Source organism: Tenrec ecaudatus, chromosome 9 (assembly GCF_050624435.1).
Source record: "Tenrec ecaudatus isolate mTenEca1 chromosome 9, mTenEca1.hap1, whole genome shotgun sequence".
NCBI lineage: Eukaryota > Metazoa > Chordata > Mammalia > Afrosoricida > Tenrecidae > Tenrec > Tenrec ecaudatus.
Window position 1 is genome coordinate 66,911,912 of NC_134538.1, and position 13,530 is coordinate 66,925,441.

General features: G+C 38.2%; 1 protein-coding gene across 3 annotated transcripts in view; it reads right to left on the reverse strand.

The window, feature by feature from the left end:
* The window catches only part of SUGCT (succinyl-CoA:glutarate-CoA transferase), an 880,365-nt gene that overhangs the window by 426,319 nt on the left and 440,516 nt on the right, over nucleotides 1-13,530 (reverse strand). The gene's annotated exons all lie outside the window — the stretch shown is intronic.

Below are 13,530 nucleotides of genomic sequence, written 5' to 3' on the forward strand. Positions count from 1 at the left end.
AAACTAGATGCATAATTCTCAACCACATACAAAAACTTATTCAAGACAGATCAAAGACCTAAGTGGAAAGCCTAAAACTATAAATACCATCAAAGAAAAAATGAGGACAGATTTAGAGGTCCTAGTGCATGGGATTTCTACATTATAACTGAAAATGCACAAATAGCATAAGACAAAGCAGATGAGTGAAATAGCCTAAAAATTAAATAATCATATACATCAAAAGATTTCACCAAGAAAGTAAAAAAGAGAACCTGCAGATCAAGAAATAAAAATATTGGCAGTAATAATGGACAAGAAATGACTCTCTAAGAGTTATAAAAAAAACTTCAATAATGAAACCAAAAAGACAATTCAATTAAAAATGAGGACATGATCAGGCACTTTACCAAAGACTACATTCAGGTGGCCAACAGACATATGAATAAATGCTCACGATCGTTAGAAATGAAAGCCAAAACAATGAGATACCATTTCACCACAGCATTAATAGCAAAGTCCAAAAAGACAGAAAATGATATCTTCTGGTGAGGGTGTAAAGAGTGGGTGTGGAGAGACTATAACCATCATGCATTGGTAGTAGAACTGGAAACCAGTGCATTGAAACAACTGAACTCGTGAAGGGATCTGGAAGACATCATGCTGAATGACGTTAATCGAGCACAAAAAGAGAAATACTACATGAGTCCATTGCAGTAGGAACAAGCAGCAGAACAGGGACAAGCTCAAGCTTCTGGTGGGAGACCAGACCGCCTGGTACAGAGGTGGACCGGTGCCAACGAAACACAGATCATCTGCTCCAGGTAACTGGAGCGTTGGTCACTTGGCCATAGGGTACCTCACCATCGCTGGGATCAAATGGTTGTGATCAAATGGGTGGGGAATGCTGACTGCTGAATGGCAGCCATGTGGATCTGGGGTGAGGTATCCCAGAGAGGGAGGTGGCCCTGTCCGAGGGAGGAGGCTTACGGATGAGAGGAGCAGTGCAGGAGAGGGGAGAGGGAATGGTCAGGTTGGGGCAAACACAGGCGCATGTCTGTTGGGGGAGGGAAAGGAGAGCTGACTGCCAGGTAGGGGAAGGGAGACTGGGGACTATCATGGGATAGTGATGTGCATCAGGAGGGTAGAATTGAGCAAGGGCGTCTGGGGATATTCGAGGAAACAGGCGAGGTGTCACAGAACTCTGGAACACCAGATCCTGGATCTTTAGGGTACACATCACGCTCCAGAGGCTGCATTAGTGAGACCCCACATGGTGTCTGAGGTATTTGAAGACAGCTATACCAAGAGCAGTGTATTGTTGGTTGGTGATTAAACAAGGTCTTGGTACATCAACATCCTGTGTGCTGTATTAAGAGACGTATTACTCCAGCCATCCTGTGACGGCCTTTCGTTATACTCTGCTTATGTTCATTTGTAATAGGGTGTATCTCAGAGGGGCATCGCCAATGGGGCTCACCCATTGTTGTTTCTTTATTTTGTGGTAAATGAAACCCAGGGATGTTGAGCCTATAGGAAAAGAAGTTTGGGGGAAGAGGAATACAGGAGGATGAGCGAGACCAGAGGGTGATGAGGTCAAGAAGTCCAGGAAGGAAAAGTATGCTTTGGAAATTGTACATGATTGTGGAAGAAATTGTACCATTATGTTTGATATGAATGGACTATGGAATGATATGACATATGTGTTGGCTCCTAAGTTACAGAAATTTAAAAAATAAATAAAGGCATAGATCCAGGAATGGGTTTGGGGCTTGCACTGAATCCTAGTTCCAACTTGAGAACACACTTGAAGCAAGCAGCTGGTACCCGATATCAATCAAAATAGGATCTGGGGTCTTCAAGGCGTGTATTCAACAAGCAGCCACCGAAACAAGGAGTCAACGAAGTCCACATGGAAGAAGCACACCAGCTTGAGTGATCCAAAGATAAAAATTACAAAATTTGAATATGGTGAGGAGAAAAGTATCAGAACAAAAACTATAAATACCCAATTTGTGAAGGGCTGTGGGGGATGGTAGGAGCACAAAACCCATCTGCAGAGGATCTAGGCAGGCTGGGCCACTGGCAGATCTGCTCTCACCACAGGCCAGGGTCACAAACAGCCAACTATCAGGCAGAGACCATTGTAATCTTGATTTTGCTAGCTCAAACTTGGCCAGTTGACTACCCTATAGATGCAACCTGAAATCGTTCTGGGTGCAAGTATCTCTTACTGGTTCCATGACAGAAATTTCTTCCCTGGCTTTTTGAAATTTTTACAGGTCTTTTACTTCTTAAGTATGATTTTAATTTTTGTCTGTATACTATCATGTTTTTCTCCTTACCACCTTAGCAAGACTTTGTTTGTTATTGTTTTCTGTTTTGTCTCCCAGCTGTGAGGCACAGGAGGAGTGGATACATATTGATAATAACTGATACAAGGGGATACAGGGTGGAGGGGAAATAGGATGGTCTGGATATTGGGGAATAAATGATGAAGACAGCAGGCAGGAGGGAGCACTAAAATAAACTGAGATTGAATAACTCATCTTAAAGGTGATTTAACCTTGGGAGGTGAATATTCTAATTGATATCGGGTACCAGCTGCTCTAAAATTGATGTGGGGTGATTGCACAATTCTTCTTCATATGATTGAATGGTGGAACTATTGAATATGATATGTAAATTACTTGTCAATAAAGCTACTGGAAAAATATTATAGTTCTTCCTTAAACAGTTGGAAATAGAAAAACCAGGTGATCCAGAAATTCCTTTATTTTCTCTATATCTGAGATAAATATGAGCATTAACATACGTAGATATATGTACACTCCTGTTCATCAAAGTATCATTCACTGTAGCAAATTTAAAAAAAAATACCATAACCTAAATTCCTATCAATGGATGAGTGGCTAAACAAACTATGGCACATATATACAACAAATGCTACCCAACAGCAGAGAATAGCAGAGAGTCTGTGCAGGATCACATAACATGTACCAGCTTTGAGGGCATTATGATGAGCATAGTACATTAAGTACAAAAATCCAACAGTTGTATGAGACCAGTAATGTTAAAGTCAGAAAAAGGTAATTACACACAAAAAGGAGACTTTTTGAAGGTTGCCAAGGTGAGAGAGGAAAGGAGAATAAGTCAGAAATGGAAGACAGATGTGTATTAGCTTGGGTTGAAAGGAAAGCGATATATAAGAGTGGAGGGTGTCAGCACAAATGACCGAAGCAAAGAATACATTGAGAGGGGTATAAGCAGTGAATGCAGCAAAAGTAAAGACTGTTATATAGCTAAACCTGCAAAAATGTTACTGACAATCGATGAGTCTCAAACTGCATAGTGTGGGAAAGTGAATGGGAATACAGCCATGAATATATATGAAAGTTTGACAGGGGCATTTCTACATTTTAACTTAGATGCCCTGCAAATACATCCATGAATATAGTAAAGAATCCAGGGGGAATAGTTATGAACACTTTTTAGCCATAACAAAACACCTTGAAGGAATGAATCCCTGGGCCTCTATCTCAGAGGACACCAATGTCGACTGACTAGTCCACAAAGATAACACTTGACAAACTACTTTGCTAAATAGATATTAAGGTATTAAAGCTTGTGAGCAACCACCTAAGGTACAGAGATTGGTCTCTCCTGGTCTGGAGGAAAAGGGTGAAGAAAACCAAAGATGAAGGAATAATTTAGCTAAAGGACTAATGTACAAGTTGAGCACCAAGGCCAGGACCCTGAGATCAGAACTTGATGATGTCTGTCTACCAGTCAGTAGCTTTGGACGGGATCAAAATGGGAGCTTCATGATAGAATGGGAGAAACAGAGGACAAAGCTCAAAATAATAATTAAAAAATTATTTTAGGTTAACAGCATACCAGCCTGTGTGATCGCGAGGTATTGAAGCGATCAGGTATCAGGCATCAAAGAACAAAAATCATATCATTGTGAATGAGGGGGAGTGCAGAATGGAGACCCCAAACCCATCTGTAGGCAATTGGACATCCCCTTATAGAAGCGTCATGGGGAGGAGACAAGCCAGTCAAGATGAAGGGTAGAAACGATGAAACGTACAACTTTCCTCTAGTTATTTAATGCTTCCTCCTTGCCCCCCCCCCGCCCGCCTGACTACCATGATCCTAATTCTACCTTACAAATCCAGCTAGACCAGAGCATGTACATTGGTACAGATAGGAACTGGAAACACAAGGAATGCAGGAGATGTGAACCCGTCAGGACCAGTGGTGAGAGTGGTGATACCATGAGGGGAGGGTGAAGGGAAGGTAGGGTAGAAAGGGGGAACCCATTACAAGAATCTACATATAACCCCCTCCATGGGGGATGGACAAAAGAAAATTGGATGAAGGGAGATGTCAGACAGTGTAAGACATGACAACATAATAATAATTTACAAATCATCAAGGGTTGATGGGGGGAGATGGGAAGGGAGGGGGGAAATGAGGAGCTGATATCAGGGGCTCAAGTAGAAAGCAAATGCTTTGAGAATAATGATGGCAACAAATGTACAAATGTGCTTGACACAATGGATGGATGGATGGATGGATGGATGGATGGATGGATGGATGGATGGATGGATGGTGATGAAGAGTTGTATGAGCCCCAATAAAGTGATTTTTTAAAATATTAGGTTTACTAGTCTGATAGAAACTGGTGGCGCCACTGACACATCCTTAAAACTTTTATGAAATTTACCTCCGGCTCAACTTTCAACCAAATGATAGGCAGCTCTGCAAAGTGAGCAATGGCATCAGAGAGGTGCATGGCCCTCATAAGGTCACCCACGTCAACCACTCAAAGGTCAAAAGGGCAGTACATGCCAAAGAACACAGCCCAGAGAACAGGAAGGGGAAGGAAAGAGGCACACATGGAAAACACAGTGAATAAATGGAAAGAGAGCTCTTGTACAAATTGAGATCAGTCACAAAGCAAAAGGTGCCTGAATTGCTGAAAGTAAACCAATTTTGTCTGTAAATTTTTATCCGAATCACATCAAAAATTAAAATTCCTATCTTCAAATTAAAAAACTGTTAAGAGGTTAATAATCTGAGGATATATGATATTGGTACAATTAATTTTATTGATAGGATTAATAAGGTAATTAAAAATCGGACAAAGTAGGAGAAAAATGCAAAGTGAAAACTTCCAAATATTTTTATAATTGGCTTAATCTGTGTTGTCCAAACACATAACAACTAGTCACATGTGCCTATTGAACACTTGAAATGTGGCTAATCTAAAGTTAAATATGTTGTAAATATAAAATACAAAACAGATTTAAAACATTTAGCACAAAATATAAAGTCCCTCATTAATATATATTTTTTGAAATCATAGAAACCTTTATTAAGAAAAATTATCAAAATGTGAAGCTATTGTTTCTAAAGAGCCCTGGGGGTGTGGAAACTCTGCATTGGGTTGCTCCTCTCATGGTATGCAGTTCGAAACCACTGCAAGCAGGACAAAGCATGGGCTTTCTATTCCCCTAAACAGTTACAGTCTCGGAAATCCACAGCGGGCCACTACAGGTCAGGATTGACTGGATAGCAGTGAGTGTTTTCTGGTTTTATGTTTATTGTTTCTATACATATCTTCCATATTTTTAACATTAAATACATGTTCAATTATATTCTGTATACATTGTATTGTATAAGATTTTAAAATTATTTACTTTTGTCTTTCTCTTTTCTAATTAATTCATTAAATAATATTGTGGTTGCTATTATATTTGTATTGGACAATAGTGAGCTGAATTATTCTCTAAATTTAAGTGGAATTTGTTCTACTTCATTCTGGGCCTCAAAATCCCCTCAAATAATAATAATTAATCTTTCTTGATTTCATTTTTAACTTATTTTTGAAAACTATATCTCTAGCTTGTAAGTTCCTGGCTTACTAAAATATTTTAAAATTGATTGTGGTAATGATTTTACAACCCTTCTGGATGTAATTGAATCATTGAATTGCATGATGTGTTGTTAGGTATTAATAAATCCGGTAAAAAATAAATAAATGATGGGAACAAAAAAAGCCAATGATTATACTATGTGTACTATATTAGAAATTATTGAAAAATATAAGGTATGTACCTTTGGAGCTTGATAAATAAGCCATGCACAAGTGAGAGAGAGAGAGAGGAGGGGGAGAGAAAGACATGATTTTAGAAGAAACCTTCAAATATTCTTAAGTAACAGATCATTTCAAAGCCAGTAGGCAATAACTGCTGAAACACTCCATTATCTTCCTCTTAGTCATTGAAGAGGAACTTACTATATGATAAAGTAATCTAAAGAGACTATGTTTTAAACATAAGACTTGTTTTGGCAACATTCAAAATTAATATATTTTGTAATTCTTTGTCAGATATTAACTTTTTGTTTATTCAGAACATAGGAAAATTTCAAGATGTTTAATACCCATGATTTCTTTTTACTAAAATTACCCAGAACTTTTATGTATGACTCTTTTGTGATTATAAGACACTTTCGGCCTCAAATGAGACTGTGCACCTGCCATGAGCTTGTGATGCCCTTTGTCCATGCCCTCCATAAATCTCTCCTCTCGTCAAATACCTGACACTAAACCATTCATATAGCAAGCACTCAATTATGATTTTCTAAAAGAATAAGTAGGCGAGTGAATGAATAACGAACCAGGGATTCATTTAACCAGAATCATACCTTTTACTGTTAAATGAAAAGCCTTTTCTTTTCTTTAATATAAATTTTAAACATCGATAAAACCAAACCCATTGTTGTCGAGCTGTCGATCCTAACTCATAGAAGCCCAACAGGACAGTGGAGAATTGTTCTTTGAGGTTTCCAAGGCTGTAGATCTTTTTTTTTTTTTAACATATAACACAACTTCAAGAGGGTGAGCCCCAATGACATAACACCTCTGAGATACACCCTTTCTCTAGCTTCTGATACCACATGCTTAGCAAAGAGATTGAATAAATATGGTGAGAGGATTCAACTCTCACATATATTTTCTGATTTTAGACCACTCTATGATCTTTTGTTTTATTCTAGGATTTCTTCTTTTTTTAATTTTATTGGGGGCTCTTAAAGCTCTTATCACAATCCATACAGATATCCATTTTGTCAAACACATCTGTACATATGTTGGCATCATCTTTTTCAAAATATTTTCATTCTACTTGAGCCCCTGGCATCAGCTCCTCATTTCCCCCCTCCCCAACCCTCCCTTCCCATGTCCCCTTGATAACTTATAATCTTTTATTTTTTCCATGTCAAGGCTGTAGATCTTAATGAAAATAGACTGTCTCACATATCTACAGCAAAGCGACTGGAAGGTTTGAGGCACCAACCTTTTGATTAACAGCACAACACAACCCACTGTGCCACAGGGACTCCAGTTAACTTTATAAAACCAAAACCATGTCAGGGTTAACTCATAGAACCCTATGGGGCAGGGCCGAATGCCCCTTGTGAGTTTCCATGAATGTAACTCTTTACAGGTGGAGAAAGCCTTGTCTTCCACCTCAGAGCAGCCAATGCACCGAGAGGACCATAGGGCCAGCCCCACCACGAAACACTCCATCCCTCACTGACCCATAGCACTATGGAAGTCAACACTGGAGACACAATGTGGGAATTGTGCCTGATCTGACCTCACCACACCGGGGTGAAACACCAGGGGTATGCAACAGAGCAGCAAGGGGAGCAAAACAACAAAGTCCCCGAGGAATACTAAAAATAGACTTTGGAACCAGGGTGTGGCACCCCGTCAGAGTCAACTGGAAAACACTCCTAAAGGTCAATAAACAGATCTGGAACTATTTATAGGTCTTACATTTTTTTTGCTGGTGGATTTCTTTGATGTTGTTATTGTGGTGTGGGTCTTTTGTTTTGTTGTTATGTTTTGCATTTCTTGCTTTTGTGCTCATTATTGTCTCTGCATGTCTATCTAGATAAGATGGGCAGGATAAACCATCGGAGGAGAACACAACTGGACCAATGGTTCTGGGAGGACACAGGAGAAGGGAGGTGGGGGAAAGGAAGCAGGGTGCCAACAAGCCCAGGGACAAGGGAACAACAAGTGATCTAAAATTGATGGTGAGAAGAGCATAGGATGGCTGGGGGGATGTGATCAAGGACAAAGTAGCTGAGAGGAATTACCAGAGGAAAGTAATAGGAAATAGAGGAAAAACCTAGGAGGCACAGAACATGTATAGAGGTCTAAATACAGTCATTTACATATGTAAATACATTTACATATAATGATAGGGAAATAGATTTATGAACATATATTTATTTGTTAAGTAGTAAGGCAGCAGAAGAACGTTGGACCTCCATTCAAGTACTCCCTCAATAGAAGAACATTTTGTTCTAATACCTCAGCATTCTGGGATGCTCACCTTCCCTGGTATGATCATTGAAGACAAAATGGGTGCATAAGCAAGTGTTGTGATGAATGCTGATGGTGCCCAGCTATCAAAAGATATAGTGTCAGGGGTCTTAAAGGTTTGAAGATAAACAAGCTGCCATATAGCTGAGAAGCACCAAGTCCATATGGAAGAAGTTCACCAGCCTGTGTGACCATGAGATGTCGAAGGGATCAGGTATCAAGCATCAAAGACCCAAAACAAAACAAAAAATCTTGTTGATGTGAATGAGGGGGAGTGTGGAGTGGAGACTGGAACCCCATTGGACAATCCCTTACAGAAGCAGCACAAGAAAGAGACGAGCCAGTCAGGGCGCAGTATAGCACCAACAAAACAAAAATTTCCTCTAGTTCTTTAATGCTTCCTCTCCCCTCCACCCCACTGTCATGACCCCAATTCTATCTTACAAATCCAGCTAGATCAGAGCATTTACACTAGTACAGACAAGAGCTGGTAACACAGCAAATCCAGGACAGATAACCCCCTAAGGAGCAATAATGAGAATAGTGATACCAGTAGGAAAAGGGGCCGATTGGGGATCTAGGAGGAACCGATCACAATGATCAACCTATAACACACACAGACCCCAGGGGGACTGACAACAGAAAAGTGGGTGAAGGGAGACAGTGGTCAGTATAAGACATGAAAAAATAATATATAAATATTCAAGGGTTTATCGGGGGGTGGGGGGGATATGAGCTGATACCAAGGGCTCAAGTAGAAAGAGAATGTTTTGAAAATGATGATGGCAACATATACACAAATGTGCTTGACACCACAGATGTTTGTATGGATTGTGATAAGAGCTGTAATAGCTCCCAATAAAATGGTTTTTAAATAATAATGAAATATATTCAAACTGAATATCTAATAAAGAAACTGAATTTTTAAAAATGCATCCACATTTTTTAGGACTATAGAAAAAATGAATATAAAATATCAGTAATGCTATCCTAAATTCTTTATTTTTATTCATTTCAAACTTTAATAATAATGTTTATGCATTAATATTCTTCTAAATTCAACAAAATAAAATTAGATATTATTTCTTCATATTGCGCATTCTAGAACCAAAACTGAAATGGTAAACTCTGAGTTTGTATATAATTTAATCACTCAATTTGAAAATACATCATTTCACCAAAAATAATAAAATATATTATACTTAGCTATCATAAAATAAAAACACATCTCATACCTAAATTTGTGCATTATCTAAAATGTACATAAGGTTTTTTTTAACCTCCCTGTCTGCTAGGAATTATTTCCACACATTCTGTTTTACCTCATGTCTTTATCAACTATTTTCCAGTTGTAGAACCTATTATATGTATGTGCGTCCCAACAGTATCAAAAATAAGGATATAATTTTGCTTGACTTGTATAACCCTCTCAGGACTATGAAACTTCATTTCAACAAATACAAGAGTCAATCAAATATGATCTTAAAAATGCATCAGTGTTTGTGTGTGTGTTTTAGTAAGTGCTCTGTATTGGGGTGTTTCTAATGATTACTATACAAATATTAAAGTTTTTTTTCCCAGATGCTCAGATACTTTGCCAGAGTGGGCTAATACAAAGTCACTGAGAGAATATGAGGTAGCCTAGAGATTAATAAAATCTCCAACATCAGAGGCTTCCACAAATAATGAGATGAAAACAACAGATAATTTCCAGCCATCAAATGTTTCAGTATTTGCTCTGTTGTTTCTATGACATATTTATTCCATACGGAAGATTTGCTCAAGGAGTTGTAATGGCCTTCTGGGACAGGAAGAATAAGGTTTCTGTAGAAAATGTTAAATTAATTTTGATGGTGATGCAAAGTTAAGGAAGGGCTGTTAAGGGATGGCTTGCTGCCACAGGGTGGGGTTTTGTTTTGGTATCCTTTAGAGCCTGCAGGTGTTTGGCACCAGTTAAAATCAGGGCCAGCTGCAATATTTCAGTTCTGATATTTCCCTCCCAACAGTTCTCAGAAGTGATTCTTCAGGGTGACGTCTTACACCTGATGTATTCAACGTGTGTGGTACAAATATGGGACTCTCAAATAACACCAGTTTTATGGCATCCTTTGCCCTCTAGTCTCTATCTTCAGGTCAAAGCATCAAGGACAAAGAAAAATATTGATCAGAGGTCTTGGTTATTCATATATTTTTAAATTATTTTTTATTCAGATATTTTTAATTGAGCAGCTCATTCAAAAAGGCTGATGGACTAGAATCTCCAAATACACAATCCAAGAGAAATACTAAAAGGCAGGATGACAATTCTCTTTGGATTCTCCTAGTAGATACTACTGTTTCACAACCCTCCCGTGTGGTGAGATCCATACCTATTCTTGAAGGATTATGAGCACTTTCAATAAAAACTGAATTTTCTTTTAAGTCTGTTTAGGTCGGAAAAGCTCAAACCACAATGTATGCCACGCACATGTTCCCAAGGGTATGTTAAATAGGACCATACTGAGGTCATCCAGCAAGATTTTCAAACTTTTTAAGAATTCCTTTAATGTACTGTACAATCTTGACCTGATTAAAAGAACATATTTTAAGAAAAAAAACTTAGAAACTGAATGAATATTAAAATCTATGTGCAGATAATCTGTTATACCTCTATAATGCACAAGGGTTTCCATGGAGGAAGAAAGTCAACAAAATTACCACCTTGGGGTCAGTTTATCAGGACTGTCAGTAAATGCAGATCAAACAGCCCCACCCATGGGATCACTTTACTGATCGATCTTAAGGCACATAATCAGCAGATAAAATGTAAACAACTTTCCATTTATCCATTGTTTTGGCTTTGCTGAGAATGATGGAAAGTAGTCAGATAAAAATAATTTCTATCATGAAGTAATTTTTTGCCTATCAAGTTCAAATCCCAGGCGTAAATGGTCCATTTGATAAGCAGGCCCACAGAAAGTTCTCTCCAGGTCTTTGCTACCTCTAATCTTTCTTTGGTTTCTGTGTTTTGTTTTGTTTTTCTGAGGCATAGTCCTTTTCTCTTCATCAAAGTCCCACTTCCTGCGCCACGGTCCAGACCTTGCACTTCACGCAAAGCAATTCAGCGTTGAGCAAGCAGCTGTGCTGGCACAGCGCACATGGAAAGCTGGGCCACAGGCGCCAGCGGTGTGTTCCCACTTCTGCACAGAAGTGGCAGGTTCCCTGTACCTGGGGGAAAGACATCCTGCAGCTCATCAGGAGGAAAACAAGAGAGAACACCTCAAATGGAAATCTTGCTTATGAGAAACTTCCATGGAAAATAAATAATAAAAAGATCTTCAGTGGTCAGAAACAATGCAAGGTTGAAGACATCTTGGCACAGATTTTGTGGATGCTTAAGGTAATAAGAAAAGCTGGTATCCTGGCTTAGGGAACATCAATCTTCTCCATTTGGAAAGTAGGCTCAGTATTAAAAGTATGATACAGCCCAGTAATAGAAATTTATATTATCAGGCCCAAAAGAGATGAAAATGAAATGCAAGGATTAAAGTAATTAAATGGAACTAAAATAGAAAACTGGGCATGGAAAAGCCTAATTACCCCATTCTTATTCTGAGCCAGCCCATAAAGTGAATTTATCAGTCATAAGGTCCTATATAGGATCCTAGTACTTAGTCATTGTGACATTGAATATAATTATAATGTTAAAACATTTTTTGAAAGACCTTTAGCATTGATGCCTTTATCTCTGATTTGAAGGGAAAAAAAGGATTGTGGTGGGAGACCTAGACTAGAGGTACAACAATATTAAGCCACTGATGGGAAATCTCCAACTAAATATCTTCAGAGAAATGTGTATTCCCCAAATCAGGTTGAATGTGACACTCCACACCTCTCAATGCCATCATTAAGTGTGGAGTAGGAAGAGAGGCAAGTAATAGTGAAATCCAGCAATTCCTCAGGAACGGCTTAAGACCAAAGCTTCACTCACTCAAAGTTATGAAGTGAGAAAATTGGCCCAGATGATCTACATTCATAATACACATAAACGGCAGGCATCAATCCACTGACCCTGTGACTCAATCCACATCAGGTGGGTCTCCTTATCATAAATACTTATTGCCTATCTTTTTTTTTATGGGAAGAGCTCTGTTATACAAGTCATCGTGGGAAAAAGCAATTCAGGGAAAAATTCTTAAATTGATTCTTTTTTTCTCCAATAAATATTGTAAGCATTTAATTAAGTACATTTCAATTCTCTTTTAAGTAGATATCTGTGAAAGGTGAAAGCATCAAAGTTAGAGAGGTCAGTTTTTCACAAAGTTCTCTTCCCTCACAAAGAGACATCCTATTTTCAATAATTTATTTCACAGAAAAATCTGCCACAACATAAATTAAAACAATACTTCTTTCAAAGAAAAATCTGCCACAACATAAATTAAAACAATGTTGGGAACTGACAAGACACATGAATAATCATAGTGGAACCTTCACATAAAAATTGAGTTCCTCAACCTTTTGGGGCTAATATGGTTAATATGTAAAACTGAGACAAGGCAAATTGCTTGAAGTGATCTTAACTGAGGTACTAAAATCAAAACATCCTTTGAGCAGTTGTCCAAAAATAATCATTTCAACAGTCTTGAGAGATTTTTTTAAGGTGACCATCCTTTCTCAATAGGAATCTGCTAAGCAGCATATTACACAAATCTCTATTTGGGTATAATTTAACTTTAGCAAATGATACACAATTTATCAAAGCACATTAAAAGCCTCTGTTTGCAAAATGAACTACAAATTGTTTGCTACATTTTACAACAGTCATGTGATCAGATGCTGGCTGGAACCGAGAAGTTTTGCATTTCTCTGTACAAAGAGTGACCCGGAACACCTGGCCCTAAGCTTTCCCTTGTCTATCTTTTATTTTTTAAGAAAAAAAAAGCCCTAATCTTAGAAATTTTAGTTAGAGTGGCTTATGAGGAAAGATGATAGCTTATATTAGTTCTAAATTGTGATTCTGTTTCAGGCCCATAAACAGCTCTTATGTAACAACTATAAATATGCTGCTTGACAAAAGCTTAAGATCAAAAGTGTGCATTTACGTAAATCAATATAAATGGGAAAGAGAAGCAAATTTGCATCTTGTTAACCATAATGTACCAAAA